At 45.9% G+C, this 14,782-nt stretch overlaps 1 non-coding gene across 1 annotated transcript; it reads left to right on the forward strand.

Annotated features, from left to right (window-relative positions):
* The first annotated feature begins 3,708 nt into the window (after window positions 1-3,708).
* Window positions 3,709-3,788, forward strand: MIR2284Z-4 (microRNA mir-2284z-4). The gene has a single exon (NR_107809.1). It is a non-coding gene; the product is annotated as a microRNA mir-2284z-4 (primary transcript).
* Window positions 3,789-14,782: the final 10,994 nt, after the last annotated feature.

Here is a 14,782-nt window from a genome sequence, read left to right on the forward strand (position 1 = left end):
CTCAGAGGTCAGGTAGTCATTGACTCTTGAAGTTGCATCAGAGTCAGCCAGGAACAGTTTAAACGTAGACTCCAGGGTCCCACTACTTACCTACTGAGTCACTATTTTTGGAGGGAAGACCTGGAGTCTTTATGTCTCTAAAGATCCCCCCTGATGATGGTTTCTTTTAAATTTGACTGTGTCGGGTCTTAGCTATGGGATCTAGTTCCCTGACCAGGGATCCAACCCCAGTTCCCTGCACTGGGAGTTTGGAGTCATAGCCACTGGACCAGCAGGAAAGTCCCTCCTATTGGTGAATTTAAAGTACAGCAAAGTGTAGGAACCATAGACCTAGTCCAACAAATGCCTTAAACTAGGAATTATTCATCTGTTTATATATTCATTCATAGAACACTTATTGAACTTCTACTATATTCTGTGGTTGTTGTTCAGTTGCTAAGTCATATCTGACTCTTTACAACCCCAAGGACTGCAGCACACCAAGCTCTCCTGTCCTTCACTGTCTCCTGGAATATTCCTAGATTCATGTCCGTTGAGTCAGTGATGCTATCTAACTGTCTCATCTTCTGCTACTCACTTCTCCTTTTGCCTTCAATCTTTCCCAGCATCAGGGTCTTTCCCAGTGAGTCAGCTTTTCACATCAGGTGGCCAAAATATTGGAGCTTCAGCTTCAGCATAAGTTTGTCCAGTGAATATTCAGGACTGATTCCTTTAGGATTGAGTGGTTAAATCTCCTTGCTGTCCAAGGGACTTTCAAGACTCTTCTCTAGCACCACAATTCAAAGGCATCAAATCTTTAGCACTCAGCCTTATTTGCGGTCCTATTCTCACATCCGTACGTGACTACTGGAAAAACCATAGCTTTGACTATATAGACCTCTGTTGGCAAAGTGATGCCTCTGCTTTTTAATACTCTATGTTTGTCACAGCTTTTCTGCCAAGGAGCAAGCATCTTCTAATTTCATGGCTGCAGTCACCGTCCGCAGTGATATTGTAAGTGAAAGTGTTAGTCGATCAGTAATGTCTGACTCTACCACCCCATGGACTGTAGCCCACCAGTTTCCTCTGTCCGTAGAATTCTCCAGGCAAGAATACTGGGGTGGGTTGCTATTCCCTTCTCCGGGGAATCTTCCTGACCCAGGTATCAAACCTAGGTCTCCTGCATTGCAGGCTGATTCTTTACCATCTGAGCCATCAGGGAAGCCTAGAACTTTTGGAGCCCAAGAAAATAACTGTCACTGCCTCCACTTTTTCCCCTTCTATCTGCCATGAAGTGATGGGCCTGGATGCCATGATCTTAGTTTTTTGAATGTTGAGTTTTAAGCCTCTCTTCTTTAACCCTCATCAAGAGGCTCTTTAGTTCCTCTTCACTTTCTGACATTAGACTGATATGATGTGCATATTTGAGTTTGTTCATATTTCTCCCAGCAATCTTGATTCCAGCTTGTGATCCGTCCAGCCTATCATTTTGCATGATGTACTCCACATATAAGTTAAATGAGCAGAGTGACAGTATACTGCTTTGTACTCCTTTCCAATTTTGAACCAGTCATTTGTTCCAAGTCTGGTTCTGTTACTTCTTGACCAGCATACAGGTTTCTCAGAAGACAGGTAAGGTAGTCTGGTATTCCCATCTTTTTAAGAATTTTCCAGTTTGTTGTGATCCACACAGTCAAAAGCTTTAGTGTAGTCAATGAAGCCAATGCGGATGTTTTTCTGAAACTCCCTTGCTTTCTCCTTGAGCCAACAAATGTTGGCAATTTGATCTCTGGTTCTTCTGACTCTTCGAAACCCAGCTTGTACACCTGGAAGTTCTTGGTCCATGCATTGCTGAAGTCTAGCTTGAAGGATTTTGAGCATTACCTTGCTAGCATATGAAATGAGCCCAATTGTACCACAGTTTGAAATTCTTTGGCATTGCCCTTCTTTGGGATTGGAGTGAAAACGGACCTTTTCCAGTCCTGTGGCCACTGCTGAATTTTTGCTGGCATATTGAGTACAGCACTTCAACAGCATCATCTTTTAGGATTTGAAACTGGAATTCCATCACCTCCACTAGCTTTGTTTGTAGGAACGCTTTCTAAGGCCCACTAGACTTCACATTCCAGGATGTCTGGCTCTAGGTGAGTGGACATATTTTTCCCTTTCTTCCTTGCCTTTCACTTCTCTTCTTTCCTCAGCTATTTGTGAAGCCTCCTCAATTTCTTTTTCTTGAGGATGGTTTTGGCCACCACCTCCTGTACAATGTTATAAACCTCCGTCCACAGTTCTTCAGGCAATCTGTCTACCAGATCTAATCCCTTGAATCTATTTTTCACTTCCACTGTAAAATCATAAGGGATTTGATTTAGGTCATACCTGAATGATCTAATGGTTTTCCCTACTTTCTTCAATTTAAGCCTGAATTTTGCAATAAGGAGCTCATGATCTGAGCCACAATCAGCTCCAAGTCTTGTTTTTGCTGACTCTATAGAGCTTCTTCATCTTTGGCTACAAATATAATCAATCTGATTTCAGTATTAACCATCTGGTGATGTCCATGTGTAGAGCCATCACTTGTGTTGTTGGAAAAGGATGTTTGCTATCACCAGTGTGTTCTCTTGACAAAACTCTGTTAGCCTGTGCCCTGCTTCATTTTGCACTCCAAGGCCAAACTTGCCTGTTATTCCAGGTATCTCTTGACTTCCTACTTTTTGTATTCCAATCCCCTATGATGAAAAGGACATCATTTTTTGGTGTTAGCTCTAGAAGGCCTAGAAGGTCTTGTAAGTCTTCAAAGAGCCATTCAACTTCAGCTTCTTCAGCATCAGTGGTTGGGGCACAGATTTGGATTATTTCGATGTTGAATGGTTTGCCTTGGAAACAAACTGAGATCACTCTGTCATTTTTGAGATTGCACTCAAGTACTGCATTTCAAACTCTTGCTAACTCTGAGGGCTACTCCATATTTTCTAAGAGATTCTTCCTATGCACTATTGTTCTTTACAGCATTAGACTTTACTTTCACCACCAGATACATCCACAACTGAGCGTCATTTCCACTTTGGCCCAGTCACTTCATTCTTTCTGGAGCTTTTAGTGACTGCCGTCCACTCTTCCCCAGCAGCATATTAAACACCTTCTGACCTGGGGGCTCATCTTCCATATCTTTTTGTTTTTCATATTGTTCATGGGGTTCTTGCAGCAAGAATACTGGAATGGTTTTCCATTCCCTCCTCCGATGGACCACATTTTGTCAGAACAAATAATGTGTCCATCTTGGGTGGCCTGGCTAATAGCTTCACTGAGTTACACAAGCCCCTTCACTATGACAAGGCTGTGATGCATGAAGGGGTATATATTCTAGGCACTAAGATAAATATAAAGTAGATATGATATGGTCCTGGTGCTCACAGACCCCAATTTCTTCAGGAGTGAGATAAGAAACAGCAATTAATATACAATGTGATATGTATTATAATAGGATTAAGTACAAAGAAATAGATAATTTAATGCAGATGATTCTCTTGATCTGCTTTTTACTTCCTGGGTCAGGCAGTACAGTGTTGACAGCCCTTCCCATTAGCACTATCCACAGGGGATGGAAGCAGAAGCTGTAGATCTTCATTCCAGGTGACTTCTATGCAGTTTGGCTACAGAGCCAAGGGATCCTGTTCAGTTTCTGTCCTCTTCTGTTTAGGGATCATAGTAAAAACAGCAAGTGAAATACTGGGTTGGCAAAAAAGTTTGTTTGGGTTTTTCTGTAACATCCTATGTAATAATCCAAATGAACTTTTTGACCAAACCAATACAAACTAAAAATGCCAAATTTTACAAATTCCCAAAGCCAGCTATACATCTGAAATTACAAATAGGTCAGATCTTTACATTGTAATCTTCCTCCAAGATATAGAGGAAGAAGAGATTATAGCAATTCAAGACTATGAAACAAGTTGGGAATTCTTTATCCTATTCCAGGTGCACTCCAGTTGGCTAAACAAGATGACTCACCGTCTTCTGAGAAGCATCATCAGTATCATTGATGCTTTCCTCCCTAATGCAAAGAGTGATGGAGACTGTCAGAGCCTGAACAAGACAGAACTTAAGAAACTTCTCCAAGAAGAGTTTGGAAATGCTCTGGAGGTAAGGACCGTCTACACTGTTACTTGAGACTGTTTTATTGGATCCAATGGCATTATCCTCTCTTGGTTTTCCTCCTACTGGTCCAGCTATTTCCTCTAAGGATTACTTCAAGTTCCTCTTCCTCTGTCCATTACTTAAGGCTTGATATTCTCTGGGATTCTCTTCTCACTTTATGCATTCCCCTCAGTAATTTCACTAACACTCTGTTTCAACCACTGTCTGTATATTGAAGATTTCAGTCACTTCATCAGTTCAGATCTCTCTCCTGAGCTTCTGATACATTGAGCATCTCCCTTGGATATTGCATAAGCATTTAAATTCAACCTTTGCAAAACTCAAGATTTGATCCTGGTCAAACCAGGCAATTTCTTCTACCTGTGATATATCACAGAGATGTCACCAAAGCAGTTGGATGTATAAGTATGGAGCTCAGAAGAGAGATCTGGTCCAAGGACAAAAATCTGATTCTCATTTTCTTATTGATGGTATGAAACCACAGGAATGCATGATAATGTTAAAAACAGGGTAAGAACAATGTCCACAACTAAATTCTGAGCAACTCTAATACTTAGAGATGAAGTAGAAAAGGAGAAATGAAAATAGGAAATGGAAAGGGAGGTTAGAGATATAGGAGGAAGATCAGGAGAGTAGAATGGTCATGGAATCCAAGAGAAGAGAATGTTTCTAAAGGGAAAATTAATTATTTGTGCTAATTGAAGCTGAGGGGTCAAATAAAATGTGGGTTGAAAAGTGTCCATTGTGTTTGGCATTAAGGAAGAAACTTGGTGTGGTGGTAAATGTGGATACAAGAATGACATGGATTAAAGGGTGAATGAAGGGCAAAGAAGTGGAGATATTTGCAGATAACTTTCATGAAGCTTGGAGATAAATGATAAGAAAAGATAATGGATGGTAGACAGAGAGAGATGTGAAATGTGGTATATAAGAAGATTTTTTAATATGGCAGCTAATAAAGCATACTGTTATAGTATGATAACCAGTGAAGACTAAAAATTTAAAAGTCAAGAGAAAGACGGATTATGAGAAGCAATTCAGACTTCTAGAAAATAAAGGGAATTAACTCCAGAGCACACATAGATGGATTTGTCTTTGACTGAAACTTCCTCTATTGTCTTAGGAAAATGATGAGAGAGTTCTACTTTGGTGACTTGTACCTACTTTTGAATATGAAAGAGTCTTCAGTAAGAGCTGGAGAAAGAGAGAGGCATTAGTGATAAATATATAATAAATATATAAATACATAATAAAAAATATATATTTAAATCTTATGCTTTTGTAATACATGTTAGGAATATATACTCTATTCACTGTGATTCCAAATTATGAAACTATACATAATACTGTCATGGAAAATATTATTAAATGAGGTAACTAATAAAAAGAACAAAAAAGTAGAAAACAGAATGTTTATGTGTCCCTTAAGAAATTTTCTAGGTAACAAAGAAGGAATAAGAAAAAAAAATTAATAACAAATGATGAACATACTACCTCTTTTCTTGTTTTTCCTTCTTTTTCTTGTTTTCTTGTGTTTTTTTTTTTTTTTTTTTCTCTCTCATAGGAATCAAATAATTCTGAGACAACAGGAAAAATCCTCCAGCAGCTGGATCAAGATGGTGACCAAACAATTGATTTCAGTGAATTAATTTTGCTCATGTTTGCAGTGACAACAGCCTACTATGCCCACATAAAACCTCTTCTCTATCCCAAATTAAAAGAAAGGGACAGAAGATCTGCAATTCAAGAAAAACAAGCAACAGAACTAGAAGGCAAGCAACTGCAAAAAGAAAAATTCCAAGAGAGAGATCAGGGTGAAGAGTCCCAGGATGTGGAGAGACATAAAGTGAGAGACCAGAGACCAACGCCTAGTGATGAAAAGAGTCACAGAGTGAGAGACCAAAGCCTAGAATTACAGGATATTGGAAGACACCAAGAGAGAGACCAGAGTCCAGAACCAAAGGATGTTGGAAGGGATCAAGTGAGACAACACAGCCCAGATTTCCAGTATAATGCAAGACGAAAAAGTAGGGAGTGGACACCAACACCAAAATCTGGAGGGCGCCATCAAGTAAGGAATCAAAACCCAGAACGAAGCAACAGTGGGACACAGATTGGAGAACATAAATCTTCACCCAGAAGGGATGAGACACAAGAAGTTAATGATCAGACCTCAGCACCAAGAAATGATGAGAGAAGACACCCGCAGGGAGAACTAAGTCCACAAGCCAGACGCAATAAAGTACAACAAAATGGAGAACTAAGACCAGACATGAAAGAAGATGGGAGACAACAGATGAGTCCTAAGATCTCAGCACCAACAGATGAAGAGAGACATTCAGGGAGAGGGTTGAGCTCAGATATTGAAAATAGTGTAAGACAGCAAATTAGAGAACAGAGACCAGCTCTGAGAGAGGATGAGGTTCTGAGAGTTAGTGACGAAACTCCAATACCACAGGAAAATGGGAAATACAAAGTGAGAATTCAGACCCCAGTGACACACAGTGATGAGAAACAAGTGAGAGACCTGAATCCAGAGCCCAGGATTACGGAGAGAAATCATGTTAGTAACCAGAGCCCAGAACCTAGAAGTGATGATAAACAACAAGTAAGAGATCTAGGTCCAGAAAATGGGAGAACTGAATTTAAAGAGCAGAAATCAGCTTCAAGAAAATACGAAGAACGGATCCAAAGTAGAGACCAGATCCCCTTATTAAGGGATGAGGAGAGAAAACCAGTGAGAGAGCTGAGTCCTGAACCCCAGATGGATGAGAGACACCGCCTTAGGGAGCAAAGACCGGGACCCAGGGGTGATGACAGAAGACAAATTAGGGACCAGAGACCAACTGCAATAGAAGCTGAGAGACCTGGAGTGAGAGACCAAACCCTAACACGAATGGATGAGAGGAGACTTCAAGTAAGCGATGGGAGACCTGAACTTGGAAATGATGAGAGACACCAAGACAGGGAACAGAGACCAGCTCCAAGACAGGAAGAACGGATCGAACAGAGAGACCAGATCCCTTTATCAAGGGATGAGGAGAGAAACCCAGTGAGAGAGCTGAGTCCTGAACCCCAGATTGATGAGAGACACCGCCTTCGGGAGCAAGGACCGGAACCCAGGGGTGATGACAGAAGACAAATTAGGGACCAGAGACCAACTGCAATAGAAGCTGAGAGACCTGGAGTGAGAGACCAAACCCTAAGAGCAAGGCATGAGAGGAGACTCCAAGTAAGAGATGTGAGACCAGAAATTGGAGATGATGAGAGAAGCCAAGACAGGGAGCAGAGGCCAGCTCCAAGACAGGAAGAACGGATCCAACGTAGAGACCAGATCCCCTTATCAAGGGATGAGGAGAGAAACCCAGTGAGAGAGCTGAGTCCTGAACCCCAGATTGATGAGAGACACCGCCTTCGGGAGCAAGGACCGGAACCCAGGGGTGATGACAGAAGACAAATTAGGGACCAGAGACCAACTTCAACAGAAGATGAGAGACTTGGAGTCAGAGACCAAACCCTAAGAGCAAGGGATGAGAGGAGACTCCAAGTAAGAGATGTGAGACCAGAAATTGGAGATGATGAGAGAAGCCAAGACAGGGAGCAGAGGCCAGCTCCAAGACAGGAAGAACGGATCCAACGTAGAGACCAGATCCCCTTATCAAGGGATGAGGAGAGAAACCCAGTGAGAGAGCTGAGTCCTGAACCCCAGATTGATGAGAGACACCGCCTTCGGGAGCAAGGACCGGAACCCAGGGGTGATGACAGAAGACAAATTAGGGACCAGAGACCAACTTCAACAGAAGATGAGAGACTTGGAGTCAGAGACCAAACCCTAAGAGCAAGGGATGAGAGGAGACTCCAAGTAAGAGATGTGAGACCAGAAATTGGAGATGATGAGAGAAGCCAAGACAGGGAGCAGAGGCCAGCTCCAAGACAGGAAGAACGGATCCAACGTAGAGACCAGATCCCCTTATCAAGGGATGAGGAGAGAAACCCAGTGAGAGAGCTGAGTCCTGAACCCCAGATTGATGAGAGACACCGCCTTCGGGAGCAAGGACCGGAACCCAGGGGTGATGACAGAAGACAAATTAGGGACCAGAGACCAACTTCAACAGAAGATGAGAGACTTGGAGTCAGAGACCAAACCCTAAGAGCAAGGGATGAGAGGAGACTCCAAGTAAGAGATGTGAGACCAGAAATTGGAGATGATGAGAGAAGCCAAGACAGGGAGCAGAGGCCAGCTCCAAGACAGGAAGAACGGATCCAACGTAGAGACCAGATCCCCTTATCAAGGGATGAGGAGAGAAACCCAGTGAGAGAGCTGAGTCCTGAACCCCAGATTGATGAGAGACACCGCCTTCGGGAGCAAGGACCGGAACCCAGGGGTGATGACAGAAGACAAATTAGGGACCAGAGACCAACTTCAACAGAAGATGAGAGACTTGGAGTCAGAGACCAAACCCTAAGAGCAAGGGATGAGAGGAGACTCCAAGTAAGAGATGTGAGACCAGAAATTGGAGATGATGAGAGAAGCCAAGACAGGGAGCAGAGGCCAGCTCCAAGACAGGAAGAACGGATCCAACGTAGAGACCAGATCCCCTTATCAAGGGATGAGGAGAGAAACCCAGTGAGAGAGCTGAGTCCTGAACCCCAGATTGATGAGAGACACCGCCTTCGGGAGCAAGGACCGGAACCCAGGGGTGATGACAGAAGACAAATTAGGGACCAGAGACCAACTTCAACAGAAGATGAGAGACTTGGAGTCAGAGACCAAACCCTAAGAGCAAGGGATGAGAGGAGACTCCAAGTAAGAGATGTGAGACCAGAAATTGGAGATGATGAGAGAAGCCAAGACAGGGAGCAGAGGCCAGCTCCAAGACAGGAAGAACGGATCCAACGTAGAGACCAGATCCCCTTATCAAGGGATGAGGAGAGAAACCCAGTGAGAGAGCTGAGTCCTGAACCCCAGATTGATGAGAGACACCGCCTTCGGGAGCAAGGACCGGAACCCAGGGGTGATGACAGAAGACAAATTAGGGACCAGAGACCAACTTCAACAGAAGATGAGAGACTTGGAGTCAGAGACCAAACCCTAAGAGCAAGGGATGAGAGGAGACTCCAAGTAAGAGATGTGAGACCAGAAATTGGAGATGATGAGAGAAGCCAAGACAGGGAGCAGAGGCCAGCTCCAAGACAGGAAGAACGGATCCAACGTAGAGACCAGATCCCCTTATCAAGGGATGAGGAGAGAAACCCAGTGAGAGAGCTGAGTCCTGAACCCCAGATTGATGAGAGACACCGCCTTCGGGAGCAAGGACCGGAACCCAGGGGTGATGACAGAAGACAAATTAGGGACCAGAGACCAACTTCAACAGAAGATGAGAGACTTGGAGTCAGAGACCAAACCCTAAGAGCAAGGGATGAGAGGAGACTCCAAGTAAGAGATGTGAGACCAGAAATTGGAGATGATGAGAGAAGCCAAGACAGGGAGCAGAGGCCAGCTCCAAGACAGGAAGAACGGATCCAACGTAGAGACCAGATCCCCTTATCAAGGGATGAGGAGAGAAACCCAGTGAGAGAGCTGAGTCCTGAACCCCAGATTGATGAGAGACACCGCCTTCGGGAGCAAGGACCGGAACCCAGGGGTGATGACAGAAGACAAATTAGGGACCAGAGACCAACTTCAGCAGAAGATGAGAGACTTGGAGTCAGAGACCAAACCCTAAGAGCAAGGGATGAGAGGAGACTCCAAGTAAGAGATGTGAGACCAGAAATTGGAGATGATGAGAGAAGCCAAGACAGGGAGCAGAGGCCAGCTCCAAGACAGGAAGAACGGATCCAACGTAGAGACCAGATCCCCTTATCAAGGGATGAGGAGAGAAACCCAGTGAGAGAGCTGAGTCCTGAACCCCAGATTGATGAGAGACACCGCCTTCGGGAGCAGAGACCGGAACCCAGGGGTGATGACAGAAGACAAATTAGGGACCAGAGACCAACTTCAACAGAAGATGAGAGACTTGGAGTCAGAGACCAAACCCTAAGAGCAAGGGATGAGAGGAGACTCCAAGTAAGAGATGTGAGACCAGAAATTGGAGATGATGAGAGAAGCCAAGACAGGGAGCAGAGGCCAGCTCCAAGACAGGAAGAACGGATCCAACGTAGAGACCAGATCCCCTTATCAAGGGATGAGGAGAGAAACCCAGTGAGAGAGCTGAGTCCTGAACCCCAGATTGATGAGAGACACCGCCTTCGGGAGCAAGGACCGGAACCCAGGGGTGATGACAGAAGACAAATTAGGGACCAGAGACCAACTTCAACAGAAGATGAGAGACTTGGAGTCAGAGACCAAACCCTAAGAGCAAGGGATGAGAGGAGACTCCAAGTAAGAGATGTGAGACCAGAAATTGGAGATGATGAGAGAAGCCAAGACAGGGAGCAGAGGCCAGCTCCAAGACAGGAAGAACGGATCCAACGTAGAGACCAGATCCCCTTATCAAGGGATGAGGAGAGAAACCCAGTGAGAGAGCTGAGTCCTGAACCCCAGATTGATGAGAGACACCGCCTTCGGGAGCAAGGACCGGAACCCAGGGGTGATGACAGAAGACAAATTAGGGACCAGAGACCAACTTCAACAGAAGATGAGAGACTTGGAGTCAGAGACCAAACCCTAAGAGCAAGGGATGAGAGGAGACTCCAAGTAAGAGATGTGAGACCAGAAATTGGAGATGATGAGAGAAGCCAAGACAGGGAGCAGAGGCCAGCTCCAAGACAGGAAGAACGGATCCAACGTAGAGACCAGATCCCCTTATCAAGGGATGAGGAGAGAAACCCAGTGAGAGAGCTGAGTCCTGAACCCCAGATTGATGAGAGACACCGCCTTCGGGAGCAAGGACCGGAACCCAGGGGTGATGACAGAAGACAAATTAGGGACCAGAGACCAACTTCAACAGAAGATGAGAGACTTGGAGTCAGAGACCAAACCCTAAGAGCAAGGGATGAGAGGAGACTCCAAGTAAGAGATGTGAGACCAGAAATTGGAGATGATGAGAGAAGCCAAGACAGGGAGCAGAGGCCAGCTCCAAGACAGGAAGAACGGATCCAACGTAGAGACCAGATCCCCTTATCAAGGGATGAGGAGAGAAACCCAGTGAGAGAGCTGAGTCCTGAACCCCAGATTGATGAGAGACACCGCCTTCGGGAGCAAGGACCGGAACCCAGGGGTGATGACAGAAGACAAATTAGGGACCAGAGACCAACTTCAACAGAAGATGAGAGACTTGGAGTCAGAGACCAAACCCTAAGAGCAAGGGATGAGAGGAGACTCCAAGTAAGAGATGTGAGACCAGAAATTGGAGATGATGAGAGAAGCCAAGACAGGGAGCAGAGGCCAGCTCCAAGACAGGAAGAACGGATCCAACGTAGAGACCAGATCCCCTTATCAAGGGATGAGGAGAGAAACCCAGTGAGAGAGCTGAGTCCTGAACCCCAGATTGATGAGAGACACCGCCTTCGGGAGCAAGGACCGGAACCCAGGGGTGATGACAGAAGACAAATTAGGGACCAGAGACCAACTTCAACAGAAGATGAGAGACTTGGAGTCAGAGACCAAACCCTAAGAGCAAGGGATGAGAGGAGACTCCAAGTAAGAGATGTGAGACCAGAAATTGGAGATGATGAGAGAAGCCAAGACAGGGAGCAGAGGCCAGCTCCAAGACAGGAAGAACGGATCCAACGTAGAGACCAGATCCCCTTATCAAGGGATGAGGAGAGAAACCCAGTGAGAGAGCTGAGTCCTGAACCCCAGATTGATGAGAGACACCGCCTTCGGGAGCAGAGACCGGAACCCAGGGGTGATGACAGAAGACAAATTAGGGACCAGAGACCAACTTCAACAGAAGATGAGAGACTTGGAGTCAGAGACCAAACCCTAAGAGCAAGGGATGAGAGGAGACTCCAAGTAAGAGATGTGAGACCAGAAATTGGAGATGATGAGAGAAGCCAAGACAGGGAGCAGAGGCCAGCTCCAAGACAGGAAGAACGGATCCAACGTAGAGACCAGATCCCCTTATCAAGGGATGAGGAGAGAAACCCAGTGAGAGAGCTGAGTCCTGAACCCCAGATTGATGAGAGACACCGCCTTCGGGAGCAAGGACCGGAACCCAGGGGTGATGACAGAAGACAAATTAGGGACCAGAGACCAACTTCAACAGAAGATGAGAGACTTGGAGTCAGAGACCAAACCCTAAGAGCAAGGGATGAGAGGAGACTCCAAGTAAGAGATGTGAGACCAGAAATTGGAGATGATGAGAGAAGCCAAGACAGGGAGCAGAGGCCAGCTCCAAGACAGGAAGAACGGATCCAACGTAGAGACCAGATCCCCTTATCAAGGGATGAGGAGAGAAACCCAGTGAGAGAGCTGAGTCCTGAACCCCAGATTGATGAGAGACACTGCCTTCGGGAGCAAGGACCGGAACCCAGGGGTGATGACAGAAGACAAATTAGGGACCAGAGACCAACTTCAACAGAAGATGAGAGACTTGGAGTCAGAGACCAAACCCTAAGAGCAAGGGATGAGAAGAGACTCCAAGTAAGAGATGTGAGACCAGAAATTGGAGATGATGAGAGAAGCCAAGACAGGGAGCAGAGGCCAGCTCCAAGACAGGAAGAACGGATCCAACGTAGAGACCAGATCCCCTTATCAAGGGATGAGGAGAGAAACCCAGTGAGAGAGCTGAGTCCTGAACCCCAGATTGATGAGAGACACCGCCTTCGGGAGCAAGGACCGGAACCCAGGGGTGATGACAGAAGACAAATTAGGGACCAGAGACCAACTTCAACAGAAGATGAGAGACTTGGAGTCAGAGACCAAACCCTAAGAGCAAGGGATGAGAGGAGACTCCAAGTAAGAGATGTGAGACCAGAAATTGGAGATGATGAGAGAAGCCAAGACAGGGAGCAGAGGCCAGCTCCAAGACAGGAAGAACGGATCCAACGTAGAGACCAGATCCCCTTATCAAGGGATGAGGAGAGAAACCCAGTGAGAGAGCTGAGTCCTGAACCCCAGATTGATGAGAGACACCGCCTTCGGGAGCAAGGACCGGAACCCAGGGGTGATGACAGAAGACAAATTAGGGACCAGAGACCAACTTCAACAGAAGATGAGAGACTTGGAGTCAGAGACCAAACCCTAAGAGCAAGGGATGAGAGGAGACTCCAAGTAAGAGATGTGAGACCAGAAATTGGAGATGATGAGAGAAGCCAAGACAGGGAGCAGAGGCCAGCTCCAAGACAGGAAGAACGGATCCAACGTAGAGACCAGATCCCCTTATCAAGGGATGAGGAGAGAAACCCAGTGAGAGAGCTGAGTCCTGAACCCCAGATTGATGAGAGACACCGCCTTCGGGAGCAAGGACCGGAACCCAGGGGTGATGACAGAAGACAAATTAGGGACCAGAGACCAACTTCAACAGAAGATGAGAGACCTGGAGTGAGAGACCAAACCCTAAGAGCAAGGGATGAGAAGAGACTCCAAGTAAGAGATGTGAGACCAGAAATTGGAGATGATGAGAGAAGCCAAGACAGGGAGCAGAGGCCAGCTCCAAGACAGGAAGAACGGATCCAATGTAGAGACCAGATCCCCTTATCAAGGGATGAGGAGAGAAACCCAGTGAGAGAGCTGAGTCCTGAACCCCAGATTGATGAGAGACACCGCCTTCGGGAGCAAGGACCGGAACCCAGGGGTGATGACAGAAGACAAATTAGGGACCAGAGACCAACTTCAACAGAAGATGAGAGACTTGGAGTGAAAGAGCAAACCCTAAGAGCAAGGGATGAGAGGAGACTCCAAGTAAGAGATGTGAGACCAGAAATTGGAGATGATGAGAGAAGCCAAGACAGGGAGCAGAGGCCAGCTCCAAGACAGGAAGAACGGATCCAACGTAGAGACCAGATCCCCTTATCAAGGGATGAGGAGAGAAACCCAGTGAGAGAGCTGAGTCCTGAACCCCAGATGGATGAGAGACACCGCCTTCGGGAGCAAGGACCGGAACCCAGGGGTGATGACAGAAGACAAAGTAGGGACCAGAGACTGACTTCAACAGAAGATGAGAGACTTGGAGTGAGGGACCAAGCCCCAGCACCAAGGGATGATAGGAGACTCCAAGTGAGAGATGTGAGACCAGATTCTGGGAATAATGGAAGAAGCCAAGATGGGGAGCAGAATCCACCTGCAAGACTGTATGCAAGAGGGCAACAAAGAGACAATATCCCCACATCAATGGATGATGGAAGACATCGAGAGAGAAGCCTGAGCCCAGAACCCAGTAATGATGGAAGACGGGAAGTAAGACCAGAACCCAGGAATGGTGGGAGAGAAGAGGTTAGAGAGCAAAGGCCACCTTCAAGAAGGGATGAGAGTCATCTCAGAGGCAACAATGAGAGCAGCTCTGGAAGAAGGCTATCTGTTAGGGAATCCAACTATGAGACAGAAGAGAAATTAGGGAAAGTACAAGATCAAAAGCATTTCCCCAAGCAGGAAAAAGCTGATGTTGAAGATCTAGATCTTCAGGAGTCTGCATTCACCAGAAAAATTGGGCCGATTACCTGTGAGGTATACTTTTTTTCCAAACAGCAAGGTAACTGGTTA

Source organism: Bos taurus, chromosome 3, assembly GCF_002263795.3.
Source record: "Bos taurus isolate L1 Dominette 01449 registration number 42190680 breed Hereford chromosome 3, ARS-UCD2.0, whole genome shotgun sequence".
Lineage (NCBI taxonomy): Eukaryota > Metazoa > Chordata > Mammalia > Artiodactyla > Bovidae > Bos > Bos taurus.